The following is a 23413-nucleotide window of genomic DNA, read 5'->3' on the forward strand; positions in this document are numbered from 1 at the left end:
GCAGGCTCCATGCCCAGCATGGGGCTCAATCTCACGACCCTGAGACTGTGACCTGAGCTGAAATCAAGAGTCGGGCGCTTAACCAACTGAGCCACCTAGGCGCCCCTACCCAATTATTTTTGACAAAGTTGAAAAAGCAATTCAAAGGATAGTTTCATCAACAAATGGTGCCAGAGCAAGTAGATATCCATAGGCAAAAGATGAAGTTTGACCTAAGCCTCATTCTTTATATAAAAATTAACTCAAAATGAATCATGTGGTGAGAATGTGGAGAAAAGTGAACCCCTCTGCACTGTTGGTGGGAATGTAAATTGGTGCAGCCAATATGGGAAAACACTATGGAGGTTCCTCAAAATATTAAAAATATGATCCAGCAATTCCATTTCTGGGTATTTAGCAAAAGGAAAACACTAACTTGAAAAGATCTATGTATCCCCATGTTTACTGCATTATTTACAATAGCTAAGACATGGAAGCAATCTAACTGTCCATTGATGGATGAGTGGATACACATACATACACACACACACACACACAGGAGTTATTAGTCAGCCATAAAAAAGAAGGAAATCTTGCCATTGTGACAAATGGCTGGACCTTGAGGGCATTATGCTAAGTGAAATAAGTCAGAGAAAGACAAATACTGTATGGTCTCACTTACATGTAGAGTCTCAAAAAAACAAATAAAAAAGTCCCAAAACACTGAACTCACAGATAGAACAGACTGGTAGATGCCGGAGGCAGGGGTGAGTGAAATGGGTGAAGGTGGTCAAAAGGTAGAAACTTTTAGTTATAGAGCAAACAGGTTATGGGGATATAATGTGTAGCATGGTGACTATAGTTAATATTGTATTATATACTTGATAATTGCTCAGAGTAGATCTTAAAAGTTTTCGTCTTAAGAAAAAATTCTAACTAGACTTACTGTGATCGTTTCACAATATATATAATACCAAATCACTATTCTGTACACCTGAAACTATTAGAATGTCATGTTATTATCTCTATTTAAAAAATGCAAAGTAAAAAAAAAGGATCACAGACTTAAATGTAAAAGTATAAAAGGGAGAAAATATTTGCGACCCATATATAGTATCTAAAATATATAAAGAACCTCACAATTCAACAGTAAAAAACCAAACAATCCTCCAAAACAAGAGCACTGATTACCTTGCATTAATAACTCTAACTCTTTTACTGACTTAAGAAAATGTAGATGAGGTCACTGGCAAATCTTCACACATGTGTCGCACTTTAACCACAGCTGTTTTGACTTGGGATTCTGTACCAGTCAAGGGTCTGGGTTGAGAAAATAGACTCTGACTAAAGCAGAAAAAAGACTTACTGGAAGGGTAACAGCTTAGGGAATCAATAGGAAGGCTTATAGATCCACATTCAGAAAATAGGAGGAACCAAGGAAGCTACGCTGCCTTGAACTTCAGCCAAGGACCTCCCACAGCTTAGTTGGGGGTGCCTCTACTGCCAACACCAGACTCTAGATGCCTGGAAGGTACTGCTGTGGCAGAATGATTTCTGAACAGTCTCAGGTTATTTGCATCAGCGGCTCTAGACACAAAAAAATCCCAAGTGTGAGCATCTCATTGGTCAAGGGTAGGTCCTAAGCCCAGGCCCCAGCTGTCAAGGTCCGGGGAGAGCAAGTACATTTGGCTTTTTCTGTTTCCAGTGTTTGGGCCCCAAACTTTTCATAAACAGATTCAGATGATAGGCACCCAATTAAATAACCAAGCCAAAACAAATGAACGAACACACACATTCCCCTAACAAGTGCAACGTTAACCTGGTTTCTGTAATTTTGTTGCAAGAAACATCTATAGTTTAAAAAAGAAGAATAATACTGTCCATGAGACATCAATTAAGAAAATTCAAGTTTTTTTTGTTCCTAGTTAGTCTCTTTCTAAGCTGGTTTCACAGTGGGAAGGAAAGTATTTTTTGAGCATTCACTACAAGCCAGACAATGAGTTGGTGTTTCCTAAAGCATTATAGAGCATTCTGCTCCATAAAGGAAGACAAGGTTCCAGTAATTTGGGAAATGTTAAAAACGGAATGTGTCTTCCTTTAGGATAGTCAAGTGGCTGACTGACATTACTAACAGCTCCAAGAAATCTTGGGTAAAGGAAACTTATTAGGGCACAAAACCATTTTTTTCAAGGGTTATTTACTAAAAGCCCACAACTTTAAGTATCCCAAAGAACAAACTTTGAGAAAGTGCTGCCCAAGGGGCTTCATGTAAGTCTTTCATACAATCCTCACCACTCAAGCCAAGTTTTGTCCCCATTTACAGATAGAAAACTGAGGCTCAGAGAAATTAAGTACCTTATGCCTAGCTAGTAAATGCCAGCACCAAGATCTAAATCCAGGCCTCTCTGGCTGCCACGTCCATGCTTTAACAACATGCTTTTCACTTTATTTACTAGTTTTATTACAATAAAGCCCTGTAGATGAAAATACATAGTTGTGACAGACTCTTTTACACTGTTGGATCCTATGTTCAGAAAATTATTGCAAGAGAGAAAGCTGGGGCAGAAGGTAAGAAGGTGAGATACTGTCAAATCACACTAATGATGGGAACAGTAACCACGGAATGAGTTCTACCTAATGTTCAGAAGTTAAATGGGTGAAAATCCCATTACATAAAAAAGCCTCTAACAAAAAGAAATTAGTTCTAAACAAATTCCTGGAAATGGCCTACTGCCTTTGTTGGGTCAGACCAGAACTCTGAGCACCAAGCAATCTTTACATGTAATGAAGATTTCTTCCTAAACTTAGGTTAAAAAGATCAGCTTTAAGGAAATTAAGTAATTTTATGAACCACCATCCACAGCTATACATTACTTAAATACTTCTATTTAATTAGCCACTTTTTTCCCTTCCTCCTTTCCCCCAAACTTCATTTACCTTTGAAGTTCGAATCTTGGTTTTGTAGGGTTTACATCAAGACAAGTGTGTTCACTTAAAATATATTGAGGGGAAGTCGCTCTTGAAAGGGTAACTCACTCTGTAGTAATCACCTCCAGTTGACCAAATTTAGAATGACTTTCAATACTGAATCAGCTTAAGGGCAGAGGACACCTGTAGTTCCCAAATCTGGCTCAATAGAAGTTGAGTGTAGTGGCAGGTTAGCTTTACAATTCAAAGTATGGTTGAAGGATCAGCAGCACTGACATCACCTGGGAATTATTAAAAATGCAGAATCTCGGGGGCCTGGGTGGCTCAGTTGGTTAAGCCACTGCCTTCAGCTCAGGTCATGATCCTAGAGTCCCGGGATGGAGTCCCACATCAGGCTCCCTGCTCAGCAGGGAGTCTGCTTCTCCCTCTGACCCTCTTCCCTCTCGTGCTCTCATTCTCTCTTTCTCAAATAAATAAAATCTTTAAAAAAAAATGCAGAATCTCAGGCCCACCAGACCTGAGGAAGCAATCCGTATTTTAATGAGATCTTCAGGTGATTAATATATTTTAAGTTTGAGAAGCACCAGATCAGAATACAGGCTCAAAATCAGGAAACCCAGGTTAGGATCCCTGCTAGATCACCTACTCACTGTATGAGCATGGACAAACCAGCCTCTGTACACTTCTGTTTCCTCAACTGTGAAACAGGGATAACTGATCTCCCCACTTCCACACTTACTTTTATCCAATCCATTTCTCCAGAGAGCAGCAAAAGTAATCTTCTTAAAACATAAATCAGCTCATGTTACTTCCTTGCTTAAAACCTTTCAACAGTTTTCCTAGAATTATATCCAAACTCTAAACATGACTCACAGGGTCCTGGCATGATTTGGCTGCTGGAACTCTCTCCAATCTCCTCTCTGCACAACTACTTTAGTCTTTCCCTTTAGTTTCTAGAATGCTCTAAGTTCCTTCTGTCCTCTAGACCTTTACAAGTGATATTCCCACTGGAATGCTTCTACCCCACACTCCTACTTCTTCCTATAGCTAGTTCCATTTGAGGAACGACTTTAAGACCCAAAGTGGCTTCCCAAGGCAACTCACCTAAAGCTAGTTTATTTTTCTATTACACTACCCTGCCTGTTTCTCTCATAGCAAATATCAATATAACTAGTTTGATTTTCTACAGTATTAAGCTCTTGGCATCTAGCACAGCATCTACTACATGATAGGTAGGCAAATATTTGCAGAATGGAGTTCATGAGAGAAGTATGAACTGAGAATAAAAATCTGTGATTGTCATAATATAGACAGTATTTGAAGCCATTGGTCTGGAGATGATGACTTACAAACAAAGGAGAGGCCCAGAACTGAGTTCCTACTTGATCTTACATTTAAAGGTAAGGAAAAGGAGGAGAACCCAGAAAAGGAGAGGTTGGTGAGGTAGAAGTAAAACTAGTTCATCATGGTATCATGAAAGACAAAAGATGGCAAGAGTGATCAATTGTGTCCAATGTTAAAATGAGGTATGTCCAGAAAAATGTACACTGAAATTGGGAATAGAGATAACCTGACCAACAATAGTTTCAGTGGGGTGGTGGGAAGGGAAGCCAGACTGGAGTGAGTCAGGGAATCAATGGAAAATGAGGCAAGGGGCGCCTGGGTGGCTCAGTTGTTAAGCATCTGCCTTCAGCTCAGGTCATGGTCCCAGGGTCCTGGGATTGAGCCCCGTGTCGGGCTCCCTGCTCGGCGGGAAGCCTGCTTCTCCCTCTCCCATTCCCCCTGCTTGTGTTCCCTCTCTGTCAAATAAATTTTTAAAAAAATCTTAAAAAAAAATGAGGCAATACAGATGGCATATGTAAAAAACTCTTCTGAAGATGTTGGCTGTCAATGCAAGCAGAGAATTATGGGGTCACTGAAAGGTAGAGGGGAAGAGGAGATAACAGAGAGAAAATTCCTAAGAAAGCTGAGGGTAGGGGACCCTTTAACCTCTATTTCACCTTAACATAATGAACACTCATGTGGGTTTTGAAAGCACAAATACTAACCAGAATTATGACTACCCTCTCCCTAATCTCTTAAAACTTGACTGAGTGTCCCTCTTTATGTGCTTATTGTACCCTGTACCTATCACTTCCATGACTACTAATGAGAAAATGTTTGCCACAGGGTGAGGAAGTTTAAAACAAGCATACACACAAACCCCCACAAACCTGGGAAGGGAAAAAATATACATTAACAGTGGTTGCCTCTAGGTGGCAGGATAACACAGTTTTTATTTATGCTTCATGCTTTTCAGGTTCTTCCAAACTTTTTATAATCATACATCCATTTATGAGAATTTTCCTTTTGTACCATTTTTCTTAAGGTAGAAAAGAGTGGCCCCTAATCCAAACAGTACGCATCAAATTAAGAATGATATCATCTAAACAAATGCCTTGGAGTGGCTGCTGCCTGCTCTTGAAGCTTCTTTTCTATACCTTCTGCTGTTTAATCCTGAAATTTAGCACACAGCACACACTCAGTATTTACTGATTTATTATTGGTAGGTTAAGAAATGCTGCAAACACATCTTGGAGTGTGGATGAATCCAAGTCAGCCTAAAATTCCCACTGAAATCATGGAAAAGCGATTAGGCCGCTTTTAAATAAAAAGGCTTTTAGAGAACACTAAACTCCAACCTGCCACAAAGCAAAAGCCTTTGCCTCTATGAAGTCTCTGAAAGAAAATTCAGGTGAGAACTGCTCAGACCATCCATTATCTCAGGAAGCAGCAAACAATCTTAAAACCCAGCCTGCTACATACACTATTTGATTACAGAGGCACAGAAATCACATTAACGGATTTCTTAAAGGGAACACATTTCCATCCAGTCTTGCTTCTGATTATTTACATTAATATCAACCCAACAAATATTCAGAGAACCCATTTGTCATTATAACAGCTAATATTTACTTTCCACCTAATTATGCATTATCTCTAATCCTTTAACAACTTGAAGATGAAGACTGTTTCCAGTTTACTAAGTCCAAGAGTAGCCACATACCCAGTAAGTGGTAAACCTGGACGAAACCAAATTTGCTCCATGATTCTACAGTACACAAAATGTCTATATGCACACACAGTCCACCCTGCCACCCTCCTCCTACAGACACCAATATCCTTATCCTTGAGCCATAGTTAAAACATGACCCTGAGGATTGGTGACCTAGATTTTATTGGACTGACAGTAAAATGTAATAATAAAGCAACCAAAAAACAGCCTTTATTCACCCAAGACAAATCTGGAAATTATCTACAGAATTACCTTGATAGAGCCTCCTTCAAAATCTGTAAACACTATACCTCAGGGAAGTGTATATCCTTGCTCTCCTTGCTCTGTCGTATATTCAAAGAAAATCTCTTGCAGGGATACCAAGGAGGAGGAATCTGAAACCTCCAACACTGACTTTGGAGGTAAGAATGATGTCTGAGAACGCATCCCCTATATATGCTCTACCACCTACAGCCCTGGGAAGCTGCAGATCCAGGAGTTACCCCTTAGGTCGTTACTTCCAATTATTTAAGAGAGATAAACTGGCATCAGAAGAATCAGACAACAAAATAGGGCTCACCAAAGCTGCAGATCAGTTTTGCCAGTAGAAAGGAAAGGGCAACATGCCAAGTAGCTCCTTCTTAGCATTCCGAACAACAAACAAAAACAAACAGCAATGTCTATGTGAAAATTATGCAAATTAAGGAGGAGAGGAAGAGATTCCTTGTCTACACATTTTTAACTGGTGCTCTGGAATAATCCTCATCTACCCTCAAAGACTGATCTGTCTCCTGTCCCCTTCCTTCCTTGTGGCTGGATTTGGTGCAAAGGATCAACTGTAACAATGGTTATTCCCTATGTCATCACATCCAATTTCGAAGATGCAAATGCTTTTTCAGTCTTGCCCACCTCTAACAGAAAATGAAGACATCAGCCTTTAAACTAATACTCTAATTATTCAAACTAATGTCAAGAACTTAACCATAGAAAAGCCTACCACTTTCTTTTTTTTTTTTTTAAAGATTTTATTTATTTATTTGAGAGAGAGAATGAGAGAGAGCACATGAGAGGGGGGAGGGTCAGAGGGAGAAGCAGACTCCCTGCTGAGCAGGGAGCCCGATGCGGGACTCGATCCAGGGACTCCAGGATCATGACCTGAGCCGAAGGCAGTTGCTTAACCAACTGAGCCACCCAGGCGCCCAGCCTACCACTTTCTAATAGGCAAACTTCACCCAGAAGGGTCACAGTCAACATTTAATGAGTTCAGGAAAAACGTATTTGCCAGAAAAATCAACCCACTTAAAAATTATCTTCAAAATAATTTACTTAAAAATTAAATCCAGAGTTCTCAACCCTGACTGTGCAGTCACCTGACACTTATTTCAAAAACAAAAAATGTCTGGCCATACAAATATCTGACTTAGTAAATATGAGGTGGGAACTTTTTTTTTCAAACTATATAGGTGATATAGCTGCACAGCCAGACTTGAAAGCCACTTTGTTAGGTATTATTAATTATCCTTTGCCTATTTGTGACTCACTGAGGAATTTTCTTTAAAAGAATGGGGGATAGGAGTGCCTGGGTGGCTCAGTCGGTTAAGTGGCTGCCTTCGGCTCAGGTCATGATCCCAGGGTCCTGGGATCGAGCCTCCTTGCTCGGCGGGGGGCCTGCTTCTCCCTCTCCCTGCCGCCTCCCCTGCTTGTGCACTCTCTCTCTGTCAAATAAATAAATAATAAATAAATAAAACCTAAAAAAAAAAAAAAAAGAACGGGGGATAGAATGGGGTATAAAGCAAGAATAGCCATGTGCTGATAACTGTTGAAGCTGGGTAACAGGTACACTGGGGTCATTATACTATTCTCTAACTTTTGTGTATGTTTGAAAATCTCAGAAATTAAAATATTTTAAATTAAGACTTTATCCTGCCAGATCCCTCCATTCCATCCCTCACATTACTACCAGAACAATCTCCCTCAAACTCAGAATCTACCTACATCATCAAGTGCAAACTCCTTACCTAACCCAGCATCCAAGACCTCTAGGACCTGGTACCTGCTCACCTCTCATACCAGGGCCACAGCATTACATAATATTCCCCTTGGCTCCCCACATACTTTAACCACGTGAGGCTTTTTACAGTTCCCCTAACATTCAAGACTGACTACCTTGACTCAGATTGCGCCTTCTGCTAAAATGGCTGATCTCTGCATATCCCCTAGAGCTCAGCTTAAATGTCACCTCAATGAGGCCTTTTCAGATACCCTCTCCCTCAGAGAAAAATCGATCACTACCTCCTTTGTGCCACCACTGTGTCCCGCATATATTCTCAATCAACTCACCTATTTACACGTCAATCTCAACACTAGGGTGAATTCTGCATGAGTGGGACCGTGTCTATTTATCTTTGCATTCCTGTCATCAGCATAGAACTGTCACTTAGTAGATTAATGAATGAATGAATGACTATCCAGTAAACGTTTAAGGAAGCTTAAAAATCCAAGTCATAGACTCTTGGTGAAATTTTCAACTGAGAAAACCAATTTATAAAATTCACCCAATTTGCATTTTTCTGTTCAACATATAGGTATGAACACACTATATGCAGGGCATTGCAAAGGGTGCTATGAGATAGCCAAGTATTCAGAAACATAAATCAGAGGAAAAAGGAAAACTAGAAGCAATGATAGTATAAAAACAATGCAAAGTCAGTATACAAAACACAATCAAATTATAGCACACAATCAAATTACAACTTCCTAGTGGCCTAAGCAAAGCTGGAAACGCAATTACAAGAGATCAACAGAATACATAAAATAAATCCTTATATAACACCAACCATAATCCTCTTTTTAAAAAAAATTTGGACTTTTAGAGATTCGAGTTGCATAAAACAGAGTACAGTTTTAGCAAAAGTGAAACAATTAGCCCAGTTTCATTTTTTGGGCATAGTGCTTTAGTCTAGAAAAATACATATACAGCAATTTGGACATTCTTTTAAGAAATGTGAAGAAATCTTTATAGATTTCTTGTCCTATACTGAGGGATGTCCATAAAAATTTTTAAGTTGTATGGAAAATTTCTGCATATGTTGGAATTTTTCTGAGACAGGTGATAGCTTTCACTGGCTTCTTAAAGCGATCCATGACCTGCAACAGTAGGAACCATCACCCCACAGAAAGATCTCCAAGACTTAGTACTTAGTGACTACGATGTTTTCACTTTCACTTATGAAACACAGGCATATGGTATTTCCCCTAAAGCCACATGACAGGCTACTGTCAGATACACTAAAGACAGTACAGGAAACCAAAGAAACAGAATCCCAACCCTTGTGCATTATTCAGCTCCAATGGTCTCATATCCCTGGGTTTAAAAAGAAATATGCAGCATCTCTCAAGATTAAACCTCCTCTGTATAAGAGGGAATTCTGTATTCCTGGGTAAAATCCTCTAGTCATGTATCCTGAAGAAAGGTAGAAAAGGCCCAAACCTTCTATCAAAAGCCTAGATTAAGTATATTTCTAAATAAAAGCTGGGTTTTAATACCTTAAAATATTCTGACAAAAGATATATCTGTATGGGGAGAGGGTGAGAGTCCTTAGTAATGTATTTACTTGCTACCGTATATTGTGGATTATTTAAGTTTAAAGGTAGAGATTGAGGAATACAACTTGAAGAAAGTCAAAATGAAGTAGAGGACAAAAGCATAGTGGAAAGGCCTGGGAGTTGGACAGAAATGGACTTAAATTCCATTTATTAGCTGTATAATCTTAAACAAGTTACTATGCCTCGCTGAGTCAGTAACCTCTGTAAAATAAATAACACAGTCCATCTCAAGGCAATGAGTAAGCCATATTATTATTTGTTCTATTTCTTTTAGCTCCAGATTAATCTAAGGGCAGCAATCTTATGCTGGCTATTCCCCCCCCACACACACACACCCCAAAAGCAAACAAGAGCTGGTCTTTTCAAACTTTCTACATGTTATCTGCATATGAAAGAACATAAAGCATGTACTGATCTCTAGACTGTTAGCTTAAAGTACTGACAAGAACCAAAAAGTTAAACTCAACTTTGATCATGAGACTGGAAGCTCTGGGTCTCATTCTCAGTAAATTATAGTTCTCCAAAGGTTAAATAGTCTACTAAATACTGTCTGGGCCATACAACTTAAGAATCAGAGATTTTAAGTGTATGTGAACTATTTTGAGCTGGTTCAAATGAATTTGGAATGCAGAGAGACCAAGATTCTTCTATATGATTTAAAAGAACAGTAGTAATTAGGGCAATTATCAACATGACAGCAAACTTCTTTCAACATGAAGTAACTCCAACTGCACAGGTTTATTATGAGGCTAAAATTAATTCACTGACAAGAAAACTTTAAAACAACGCTTTTAGAAAAAAAATATGTCCCAACATATAGACAAAACTGGCTCTGTTTGAGTAAATTTAACAGCACCACACACAGCCTGGCACATACTCATTTCCAATGTTCTTTAAATAAATGAAACAATGTGAACAATCTGCTGCTTTAAAACATTTGTATCTATAACATGAAAGTGTTTGCTGAAAACGAAAGAAAAGTATGCAAAGGTACTCTAGTTCCCTGCCACCAACTGACTTTGTGATCTTAGGACAATCTGAGCTTCAAACATGTAAAATGAAAATAAAGTAACTAAAATCTCTTAAAGCACTGTCTATAACACTTTGCCTTCAGTTGAAGACAAATGTTAAGTATTAAACATGAACAATTTGAATTATTCTCGAAAACTAAAACCAAAAAGTAGCCAAGCTGGTTTTCTACTTGGCACAAATGCCAACTTTTTTTGTTTTAACAAACTACATTTTTCCAAATTTTTTTTTTTAAAAGATTTATTTATTTATTTGAGAGAGTGAGAATGAGAGAGAGTACATGAGAGGGGGGAGGGTCAGAGGGAGAAGCAGGCTCCTTGCTGAGCAGGGAGCCCGATGCGGGACTCGATCCCGGGACTCCAGGATCATGACCTGAGCCGAAGGCAGTTGCTTAACCAACTGAGCCACCCAGGCGCCCCCATTTTTCCAAATTTTAAGCTGAGCATGTATTTAAAAATCAAATAGCCTCTCCCAAAACAGGAACTATTGGTTAACCATTTGGACAAAAATAAAAAGCACACACCTACTTCACACCATTACTTAAACATAAAAAGCTAAACTGTAAAAGTGTTCTTAGAAGATAATGCAGATAAATATTCTTGCAATCTTGGCAAAGAAAAGATCTTCCAAGAAAGATACACAACCTAGAAACCATAAAGGAAAGAAAAAACAAAAGGGCAGATATGACCATACAAAAATTCCAAACCATAAACACAGAAAATATTTTTAAGAGGATACAGAAAGGATTGGTATTTCTAATATACAAACAACTCCCAAAACTCAGTAAGACAAATAATCTGATTGAAAACCAAGTAAAAGCGCACAAACTTGCAATTTGCAGAAGATCCTAACATTTGCTCATCCTCTCTAATAATTACAAAAATTCTAACCAAAGCAAGGAGATGCTATTTCTCATTCATCAGACTGGTTAAAATTAAAAAGATCAACAATTATCTTGTTTTGGCAGATATAGGTAGAGAAAAGGGCACTGACAGACACTGCTGGTGGGAATGGCAGTTCAATATAGCCTTTCTGGAGGTCATTTTGGCAGTACCTATCAAAAATTTAAATGGTACCACCCTTTGACCCAGAATGAATTCTACTTCTAAGGATCAACAACAGGGAATGATTAAATTATAGTAGATCCATGCTTTGAAATGCAATGCACGATTAAAAAGAATGGAGCTGAGCTATATGTTTTAACATATAAAAATATACATGACAAATGAATAAGCACAGTACATAAATGCTAAAAAGCATAAAAGAATATATACAAATTATCAACAGATTTTTGAAATGTGGTATGAATAAAACAAGACTATCATTTGGGGAGGGGGACACTAATTTTTAACTGTTTATTTTGCTTGAATCTTTGTTTTTAACAGCAAACACTTCTATAATTTAAAACAAATGAAAAGGGATAAATAGATGGGCTTAGGGGGAAAAAAGATGGGCTTATAAAATACCATTTTAATTTGAAAGTTTTATAACAGGAAATTCAGTCCTAGCTACAGGCTTATGGCATCCATAAACATGCATGAAAACACATGGCCAAATTGAAATGTCCCATGAAAGAGCTCAAAATTGACCCCATGTTGAAAAGTAACAGCCATAGTCAAAAGGGCAAAGAAACTGAGTTTTTGGACTTTTTCCTCCCCCTAAAATTTCCCCATTTGGGGGTAACTTTCTTATAGGTTGGGCCCACTTATTCTGCACTTCTATGGATGACATCTGATGGCACATTTAGAAACAGATTAAGTTCAGTTTTAAGAAAAGATACAGCGGGCGCCTGGGTGGCTCAGTTGGTTAAGCGACTGCCTTTGGCTCAGGTCATGATCCTGGAGTCCCAGGATCAAGTCCCGCATCGGGCTCCCTGCTCGGCAGGGAGTCTGCTTCTCCCTCTGACCCTCCCCCCTCTCATGTGCTCTCTCTCATTCTCTCTCTCTCAAATAAATAAATAAAATCTTTAAAAAAAAAAAAAAAGAAAAGATACAGCATAGTGAAAATACTGGACTAGGTTAACCTGGGTTCAATGCCCAACTCCACCACTAACCAGCAATGTCTGTTATCTTGGACAAATCATTTCCCCTAATCTGGGCCTATAAAATAAAATAAAAGGAGTTTGATATGGATAATATCAAATATAGGCTCTTATTCAGCTCTTCTGTTGGACATGGAGAAGACTACCATTTTAAAGCCACTGGTAATTTGCTTTGCTAGAGGTAGAGATTTGAATTAACTATGCAGGTAGTCTGCCTTTACTTTTAAAAAGCAAAAATCTAAAATACTCTATGTAAAAGGTTGTCATTCAAGTGATATCTACATCCCTCCAGACTATACTTCCTCTTAAGGATGGCCTTGCCAAGACAGTTAAGGAAATTTGAGGAGCAGGGAAATGGAGCCCCAGATTAGGTCAAAAGACTACAAGGCACTCTAGGTTGGAGGAGTCAAGCTAGCCCCTACAAAATATGGCAGTAGGTATAGATGTAAGGAGAGAGCCATCTATATCAATGATAACTGCATTTATCCAGGTTTATGCTCTTTTCTAATACTAATGTATCAAGGCTTACCCTGAGGTGCTGTCATACTGTAAGTCAACATGGATTATATACTAAACATACCATAGTGAATAATGCAGGATAGTCTTTTTAAAGGGCAATTTGATAATAAGTATCAAAAGCCTTTTATATTTTTGCATTCCAGTTCTAGAAATTTCTAAAGAAAGTAAACATAATGTCACAAAGACTTCTCATTCAGATGTTCTTAAGCTTCTTTCCTTTATTCAATACTTATTCCTACTGTGTGCTAGGAAGCATTGTTTAAAGATCATGGAAAACTAGAACTTAAAGGTTTGAAAATAGGGAATTGGTTAATAAATGATAAATCATGTACACAATAGAATATAATGCAGCCATCAGAAGTATTATATTGTCATATTACATTATGACAGGAACAGAGATCAATATATTAAGTGGGAACAGCAAATTTAAAAATACCATTTCTATACTGGTTTGGAAAAACAGCTTTAAAAAGACAATTTGGGGACAACTGAGGAAATGTGAATATGGACTGGCTATCAGATAATATTAAGGAAAAGAACAAATTTCCCAGGTGCGATAAAAGGTATTGTAGATATTATAGGTCCTTATTAAGACATGCCTGCTGAAGGATTAAAGGATGAAATGTCACTTTTTTTTTTTAAGGATGAAATGTCACTCTTACTTCATGTGCTTCAGAAAAATTAAACACACATATGTACATATAAATCAAATATGGCAAATTTTAACTATTGTTGGATATAGCTGGTGATATACTGATGCTCAATGTGCTATTCTTTCAGCATTTTTATGTTTAAAAATTTTCACAATAAAAAGTTGAAGGGAAGGTTATGAATTACATTTTTAAAGAGTAAAGTTTTGGGAAAAAAAGTATGCGTATGCTACACAGGCATAAAGAAAAGCCTTGGAAGAATATATTGTGTACCAGTATACTAGTAATATTTATCTGAATGGCAGGAGATTTCTGTGCTTAATTGTGTATTTTTTCAACAATAAGCTATGTATATCGCTATAATCATGAGAAACATTACTTAAAGTCAGGAAAGCATTTTCAAACAAGAACTACAATAAAATGAACAAATGACTAATGTCCCACTCCCAAAGCATTCTTATTAAATGATTTTACAAACTTTAAAGAAGTATGCAAATAATATTACACAAGTAATAAAGTGCTGTGTGAACATCACAGTTCTTCAATTTCTACTTACATGAGTCATTTATACCATTCTCACAGTATAAAAATTCAAGCAATTAATGGTAAAGATCATAGTGGGGAGGGGAATACTGAGTTAAAGTACTTAAGTATATCCCCTCATATCACACCTCCCCACTAAAAGATCTGAGGCAAAAATAAATGTTAAAGATGATCAGTTCAGGGGTGCCTGGGTGGCTCAGTCAGTTAAGTGGCTGCCTTTGGCTCAGGTCATGATCCCAGGGTCCTGGGATGGAGCCCCGCATCGGGCTCCGTGCTCAGTGGGAAGTCTGCTTCTCCCTCTCCCTCTGCTGCCCGCCCCCGCTTGTACTCTCTCTCAAATAAATAAATAAAATCTTAAAAAAAAAAAAAAAAGATCATCAGTTCGGGGGGGGGTGGGTAGGGAAAGGGTTTTTGTCATATTATTCTCTGTATTCTTCAGTGTATTTTAAGTTTCTCAGAAAAAGAAATGCAATTACAGAAAAAGCTAAAGTTCCCCTTGACCACTCCTTCCAAATAATCAGTTTACCCTAGTTTTTAAAAAATATATAAATAGCACCATATAGTACATAACTATCTTGCAGCTTGCCAAGTATCTCCACATAAATAGCTGTATTAACTTATACCACTTGTGGGCAGTATTCTAAGACCATATTCATCCCTGTATTCTTGCCATGACTTGATATTACCTAATTATTTTTTTGTGAATCTAATGGTTAAAAAATATCTCATTTTAATTTGCATTTCTGGTATTTAGTTTGAGTATCTTTTCTTGTTACCAGACAGTTTTAGTTCCTATTCTGGGAAAGCCTGTCCCTAATTTTCTACTGCTTTTATTTTTAAAATGTTACTCTTATCATTAAGATGGGAACACACCAACCAAAATGTTAATGATGACTGAATATTTTTGTGGGAGTAGGAATCTTTTCCCAAAATAAGAACATATTTTCTAGTTTTTCCTAAATTAATTCAGTAACAGAAACTAGAAAATGATAAAAGTGGGTGAAAAAATCCTTTTAGATGCAAGTAGTACTTTCAGGATACCCTATTATAGGAGCACATAACACTCTAGAGGAGCTCATAAAATCCAGCTTAAAGAAATAAACACATCTAAAGCACACGTCTTATTCGGAAATGAAATACTGGTTGAGGCTATTGATTCATTTGGGATACATTTAACTAATTTCATTTTTATAAAGCATTTTTTGAGTTCATGATGTACTTTTTTTCATGTATCTTGTTTAACCCCAACAAAATTCTGGGTTACATCCTTGACGACCTCCTATAAATGGCTATAGCACATTCTGTTCACCCCTCCTCATTGTACCGATCTCTTTTTTTTTTAAAGATCTTATTTATTTGACAGAGAGAGACACAGTGAGAGAGGGAACACAAGCAAGGCGAGTGGGAGAGCGAGAAGCAGGCTTCCCGCTAAGCAGGGAGCCCAATGTGGGGCTAGATCCCAGGACCCCAGGATCATGACCTGAGCTGAAGGCAGATGCTTAACGACTGAGCCACCCAACGATTGAGCCACTCAGGTGCCCCGTACCAATCCCTTTGACTGTGATTTACAAGTCTCCTTCCCCTAGTAGACCATGCTACCCTCCCTCTCTCTAGTTGCTTATCTTTGAATTTCCAGTATCTGGCATTATTGAGTATGTCCTCAAATATTTGTTGAGAGAATGAGATATCATCACCCTCATTTAAAGGATGAGGAAACTAGCTCAGTGATGAAGTAATTTGCCCCAAGTAACATAGCTATTAAGTATTTATTTTACATAAATTACAATCGCCTTATCTTTGTAGTATACTATATAAACATTCTAAGTAATACATCATCTCACTTTAATGCTCACAGCAACTTATGAAGTAGGCTTTTTGATTACCATTTCCTAGGTGAGAATGAAACCTGAGGCACATACAATTCCTAGTTTATATGAAGTACAGCTGTCTCTTTACATACTTTATAAATCACTAATTGGGTATAGGAGCCTCTATCTTTATGTAGTAAACATCTTGGGGAATGATGGGGGGGAGGGAGAGGACGGAAGGAAGATAGGTAAAGCAATAGGATAGAGACTGAAAAATCAGTTATAAGTCCATCTTAAGACCATAAACTGATACTGTAGTGTCAACCATATGTGCCACTTTTGAAATCCAATCTTGGCCCAAAGGTTTTTCTTGGTATTACCCTCCATTCATAGAAGACAACTGCAGGCTTTCTCACAGATCAGCAATCTCAAAGGCTGGGGATACAGAGCTAAGGAGAGCTTTGAAAAACAATAGACAGGTTATATCACACATGGACAAAGCAGGGGAAAAATGACAACATAAAGGAAAAGGCTAAGGAACTTTAAACATTATCTCAGTCCTTAAATGGACTGTGAGTTTCTCAAGTGAAGAAACCAACTCTCATTCATTTTATGTCCCTAGCTCCTTGTACTTAAAAACTCAGTAAATGGTTACTGAACTAAAAAGAGGTTAAGATGTGAGGAAAAAAAGATAATATTATTAATTTAAAAAACAATGGCTTTAAATTTATTGAGCACTTACTATGTGCCATATGCTATACTTCAGATAATACACAAAATGTTAAAAGGGATAATATTTACCTCTTTTCTAATCTGCTATATACGGTGCTACTCAAGTATGTGAACAGTGGTGATACTGATGACCATTAGGAAGACTCATTATGGGTTAAGGTTACTAAGGTTACAGCAGAACCTTGAACAGAACAAAGTTGAACAGTAGGGAGCTATGTAGAGGTAAGGAGATCAAGGCAACCAATGTATTACACGTCACCACAGAAGTGGATAAGACCATTCAGAGGTTATGAATGTGACTCCTAATGCTTGGCAAAGTGAAAAACTACTCTGGTGGAACACCCACTTATCTAGGGCCAGACAGAATCAGCCCCAAAATGACCAAAGTACAAACCCCTTTCCTCCCCACCACTGATGATCCCAACACAGACCTGAAGGGTCCAGACAGGCTTTGCTAACTGGCCATCACTTCACCACCGTGACTGCCCATCTCTGAGCTGTTGGAGGGGTTAAGTGAAATAGTATGTTAAAGAAATGACCATCGGCTGACCACACAGAGTGTACTAACAACGTACATTTCCCCACATAACCCCAATAACCCCACAAATATTTTCCCCAGATGAAGCAACGGATAGGTTAACTTGCCCAATGTGACAGAACTATTAAGTGGACAGAAAAAAAATTAAAAATTCAGCACTTGTCCTACCCTTCTCATACAAACTGTTATCACTGAGTAACCTTATAAAATTCCACCTAATATACAAAAACAAAATGACACAGTTAGAACATCACCATTTTGACATTCCCAATAAACTAATCAATCTAAGCTTAGGCAGAAATGGCTGTTAATATTAAAAAAAAATACAAGACATCATTACAACTTAACGAATGTTGTGAATAAACACACCACCGCCAATTCTTGCCAAAGGACATGAACCTGAATTTATAAAAGCCTCTGGATCCACTGTGAATTTGCAGGAAATATAAAGGACAGAGGAACTTGTAGTAACTGTACTGAGTATGCAATAAGCCAATTCAGTCTGTGGGAAACTCCACAGGTCAAATGGCCTGAGTTATTCAACAAATATAGTGTAAGGAAAAGCAAGAAAGGGAAGTTACACGTATTTAAAATACGCCAAGTTTTAAAAAGCAGATAAAGCAAATTATACTGTCCAGGGATGCACACTTGGATGATAAAACCAGAACAATACAAGTGATTACTATAAAGTCAGAAGAGCAGATACTTTCTGGAGAGGGAAGATGCTGCGATTGGGATGCGCACATGGAAGGACTTATGGTGTAACAGGCAAAGTTCTATTTCTTGAGTTGGGTTATGGTAACAAAAGTTACCTTAAAATACCTTAAAAGTTGCCTTAAAATAATTTATTAAACTGTAAATTTGTTTTGGTGTGGTTTCCCCTATCTGTATTCTATCTGTACAAAAGGAAAACATTTTAATCACATTAAAGCTGCTTACGTATGAAAGGATTCTATTTGTATGAAATGCCCAGACTAGGCAAATCATGGAAATATCAAGTAATTAATGGTTGCCAAAGGCTGGGGTGGTTGGGAGAGAGAAGGGGAGTCACTACTAATGGGTACTGGGTTTCCTTTAGGGGTGATGAAAATGTTTTAAAATTGATGTGGTAATGGTTGTACAACTGTGAACACACTAAAAACCACTGTATGCTTTAAACGGGTGACTTGTATGGTATGGGAATTACATCTCAATAAAACTGTTTTAAAAAGTCTAAGACACCCCAGTTAAGCCAAGACACACTTTTAAAATAAAGCCTGGGGTGGAGCCCAAGATTTTGCATTTCTGACAAGTTCCCAGATGCTGCTGCTGTTGATCTGGGGACCACATTTTGAGAACCACTGCAACAAAGGATTTCAAAACTGCTTCTAGCTCAAAGCAGTACTAAACAGCACTGGAAAGTGTTTTACTCAGGGACTGAGAAAACAGTCCAGGAAAAAAAAAAAAAAAAAAAGAACAGTTAACACTCTGCCAAGCATTGTTCTATTCTAACTGATTCCCTGACCATCAACATCAGCATCTCCTGGGAACTTGCTGGAAATGCAAATTCTCAGGCCCCTCCCAGACCTATAGGATAGGAAGCTCTGGGGCTGGAGCCCAGGATTGTTTTAGCAAGCCCTCTAGGTGATTCTGACGTTCCCTAAAGTTTCAGAGCTACTGTTCTAAGCACTTTATATGCATTAACTCAGCTAAACGTCTCTAAAACCCTATGACGTAGGTAACACTATTAGCATTTTACAGATTAAGAACTGTGGCACAGAGGTTAAATAATTTGCACAAGATGACAAATGGTAAAAAAAAAAAAAAAAAAAAAAAAAAAGTGTGTGTGGGGGGGGAGTCAGAACTTGAACCTAGGGAGTCTGGCTCCAGAATCCATGTTCTTAACCACTATAAGATTAAGAACCTACAAGAACTCAATTGGCAGAATGCAATAATGAAGAATTAGTGGAAGAAAAAAATGCAAGACCAGGAGAAACACGTCTCACTATAAACACAGGCAAGTAATAAAATAATTACAGCAAATAATGTTATCATTAAAAAAGCAATCTTCCAAAAGCATTCCAAAACATAAGCAAATACAATATATTCCAGTATTTCCAGAGCAATTATCTCAGGTATCTAATTATAAGGACTTAAAATCTGGGTTATGCTAAAGATGGCACATATATTCATGGCAGTTATGTTCACATTTACCAATCTTTAAAATCTAAATGATTATACTAAAAGGTCATTCCAGAATAATTTGAATCTCCCTACTCCTAGTCCCTTTTAGTCACTATACTATCAGAATCTAGGGGTTGAAAAAGAACTTTCACATTCCTCTAGTCCAATCAGCAATCCAGACTGAATCATCTACAATACTGATCTCCATTTAATATTCGTTAAGAAGCTAAAACAAATTCCAACTTTTTATAAAATCACATTCTGGGATCAATCCATGTCACCACTGTAATTTTTAAGCCAAATGATTAAAAACTTTGAAGGGCACTAAAATGTGAAAACACTCAGTATTAACAGCCCAAACAAAACCTACAGTTGTTTTACTCATAGAGAGCCACTCTTTCACACTATCTGAAAGCATTTCTATAACCAGAAGACCAAGCTGGTTAACAAGTACATCAAGTTTTAGCAACTCAAACCCTATGACACATCAAATGAGAGGGCTTCCAAAGAATCTTCTGAACTGAATTATCCCTGACATTAACATATAAACATCTGGTAACCAGTCATTGAGGAAACAAGTCAGAGAACAATACAGCAAAACACCCAGAGCCCAAGTACTTGGGACTATCAACCTTATAGATAGTGAGATCATTGCAAAGCAGCCTGATACGGTTACAGCTACACATCAGATTTTAACAACTTAATGTAACAGCAGGAAATGTAACCTGGAATGTGAAGGGCACACATTTTCAAAGCAACCAAGTTTGGCATTTCAATAATACTTTGAACCCATGGTTGAAAACACAACAAAAGAGAAAAAAACCAACAGCATTTCCATTATAAACTTGTAGCTGTTAAGAACTCTGGAAACAATTCAAATATTGAAATGCCTACTGCATAAAGCTCTGTTCCAAAAATCTAGTTACCCCAGATTCAAAACTCTGGATTAGAAGGTGTAAGTGACCTTGTTCAAACTTCCCAATAACTACAGAAAACTGAAGACAGGAGTAAATACCTAACCATGATATTCAATGCTCAAAAATTTTTTGTTGAATGAATGGACTTCACTGGAATTCCCAAGAAATCACTTCTTTTAAATAGTCACTTTTCAACTAGCAATCTGATTTCTCCATTAATGAATAAAGAACTGAAAAGCCTGAATTCATGATCCACAGCACTGGTGATTCAAAATCATGTTTCATCTAAATACCTCAAAAACTTTCATTCATGATGACCTCTACCCTCTCTCAACTTGGAATCGCTCTCATTTTAAAGGTAGGCACAATTGGCCTTGCTCTGCCCACATTTGTGCTTAAGTCAAAGGCTGGCTGGAGCCTGTATGTCCAACTTCCATTCCCAGGTTTTGACTATGGAAGGGACATACAGTAGATCCCAAGATAAACAATTCTGCACAAGGAAAGAAATGAACAGTTTAAAGGACTTTATGCTGTGGATCACCATTTCCAAAAGAAATAAAATGAGGGGCGCCTGGGTGGCTCAGTCGTTAAGTGCCTGCCTTTGGCTCAGGTCATGATTCCAGGGTCCTGGGATTGAGCCCCGCATGGGGCTCCCTGCTCAGTGGGAAGCCTGCTTCTCCCTCTCCCACTCCCCCTGCTTGTGTTCCCTCTCTCGCTGTGTGTCTATCAAATAAATAAAAAAATCTTAAAAAAAAAAAGAAAATGAAAAATAACAACAGAAAAACTATGGCTGCATATTAATAGCTGAAAATCAGGATGTAAGTGGAAGCTCTCAAAAATTGTTTAGTACTGCCATTTCAAAAATTGTATTATAGCCAAAGAACTCATCACTAAGTCTTAATAGCTTAGAAGTTATGGGTCAGAGCAGCTGAGATACCAACATCAAAAGAATAAAAAGCAACATTGTAAGATAGTATAAAAATAACTAAACCACCTAAGGAAATTGAAACCATGAAAAATCCCAAAGGCATACTTAGGTCATTATCTAGGAAACATTAGCTTCTTCCATAAGGAGGCCTACTTTTCATGTGGAGCAGTAAGCAGGGCCAAGACATGGAACCGAGGTCAGGTATCAATTAAATCAGACTCTGCCACAAAAAAGGGAATCCATGACTAGTTATTTTGGGATAGTGCCTAGGCCAGCAGTATCAACTCCCAACTGGGATACAGGAGATTATTGCCTTTGTTCTATTATAATGGGGGTCCTCCAGGGTCTTTAACGTAACTAAGAACGGGTTAGATACCACTTCTGGGATACCATCACCAAATGTGATGGAAGTTGCAGAACAATTTCTTCAACAAATAAATCAGAAGAATAAAAAAGGGAGGGAGCCTGCAGATTAAAATAGACTTAAGAAATACACATCAATCCACCTTTGTGATAAATGGATTTTCTTTGGACCCTAATTCAAACTAAAATATGAACATGAGCTTCATATTTGCTATCTTCAAAAATCATTGTGAATTTTTTGAGTTGTGATAATGGTTTTAAGGTTATGTTTAAAGAGCCCTTCTCTTTCAGACATATAAATATTTTGCAAGTAAAATATGACAGCAGGGATTTATTTGGCGCCCCAGCAGGGGTTTATTTCAAAATAATGGGTGGGGGCAGTTGGTAGAAGTATAGATGAAGCAGAATGGCTACAAGCTGGTAACTGTTAAAACTGGTGATGGAGGGGCACCTGGGTGGCTCAGTTGGTTAAGCGGCTGCCTTCGGCTCAGGTCATGATCCTGGGGTCCTGGGATCGAGCCCCACGTCTGGCTCCCTGATCAGCAGAGAGACTGCCTCTCCCTCTCCCTCTGCCTGCCACTCTGCCTACTTGTGCTCTCTCTCTGTCAAATAAATAAAAATCTTTAAAAAAACACCCACAAACTGGTGATAGATACACAGGGGGATCATTATACTATCTGATTCGTGTGTTTGATATTTTTCATAACTCTGAAAAAGAATTGATTAGACATAATATCTTGCAATTTTATTTTTTGAATGGTGCTTTAGGGTGATTTAAAAATCATGTACAGATGGAATTTATTTAAACAATAACACGAGAAGCAGCCAATGCCGCATCAGATCCAAACAATGAAAGAAACCAAAGTAGCTCAATTACAGAATGGAAATACATATCTCCCCCCCCCCATTCCAGGAAGTAAAATACAAATACTACCCAAAGATCTACAAAAACTAACCTAAAATCACAGCCAATCATACTCATCCTGGTGGGAAATCCCAACACTTCTCCAACAGCTTCCTGAACCTTCCTGACCAAGTTGGTCTGCTAGTTCCTCTGGAGTACTAACCCACTCAGGTCAGACTATTGGAGGACCTACAAAAAAAAGGTGGGGAGAAAAAGAAACATATTTATTAGGGTGTGGGGGAGTTTACCATTATATCAATGTTCAAACATGATCACAGTTATTATTTCTTAAGCAATTGCCCTCACATATCAATTTGCATTTTTAAGGACCTGCTTTAAGCAGTAACAAGAATTCAGAACCAACAGCCAAACCAATTATTCTATTCTGACATTTAGACAACACCCCTGAAAACTCAACTCAGTCCTCAACCCAAATGAAATGATAGGGGAAAGTAATTACAATTTTATATCCTCACTATAAATTGATACTAAGGCAATGTTAAATTTATTATTTTTTTGTGGGAAAAAAACATTAAAAACTACTTTTCACCTTCACACATGCTTTTTGGCCATAGTGGGAGACAACTGATAAACACCTGGGAAACTCAGGTTGAACTTTGTCACTGAACCTTAGACAACGCTTTTGACTGCTATTGCCACTCCTTCCTCTCTTCTTAGAGATCTACTAGAATAAATTAAACCTTTTAGGTCACACCTAGATTATCATTCCC

At 37.9% G+C, this 23413-nt stretch overlaps 1 protein-coding gene across 14 annotated transcripts in view; it reads right to left on the minus strand.

Annotated features, from left to right (window-relative positions):
- The window catches only part of HUWE1 (HECT, UBA and WWE domain containing E3 ubiquitin protein ligase 1), a 162440-nt gene that overhangs the window by 133458 nt on the left and 5569 nt on the right, over positions 1–23413 (minus strand). For 13 of the 14 annotated variants that reach the window (XM_064574095.1, XM_054508125.2, XM_064574093.1 and 10 more), the window contains one exon: positions 22735–22871. The gene's annotated coding sequence lies outside the window, so the exon portion shown is untranslated. Of the gene's footprint in view, positions 1–17300; positions 17367–22734; positions 22872–23413 lie in introns of all 14 variants that reach the window. The other variant, XM_054508128.2, reaches the window with a different exon arrangement.

This window comes from Mirounga angustirostris, unplaced genomic scaffold (assembly GCF_029215605.1).
Source record: "Mirounga angustirostris isolate CCGP_5_RB_7025 unplaced genomic scaffold, mMirAng1.0.hap1 SCAF_11, whole genome shotgun sequence".
NCBI lineage: Eukaryota > Metazoa > Chordata > Mammalia > Carnivora > Phocidae > Mirounga > Mirounga angustirostris.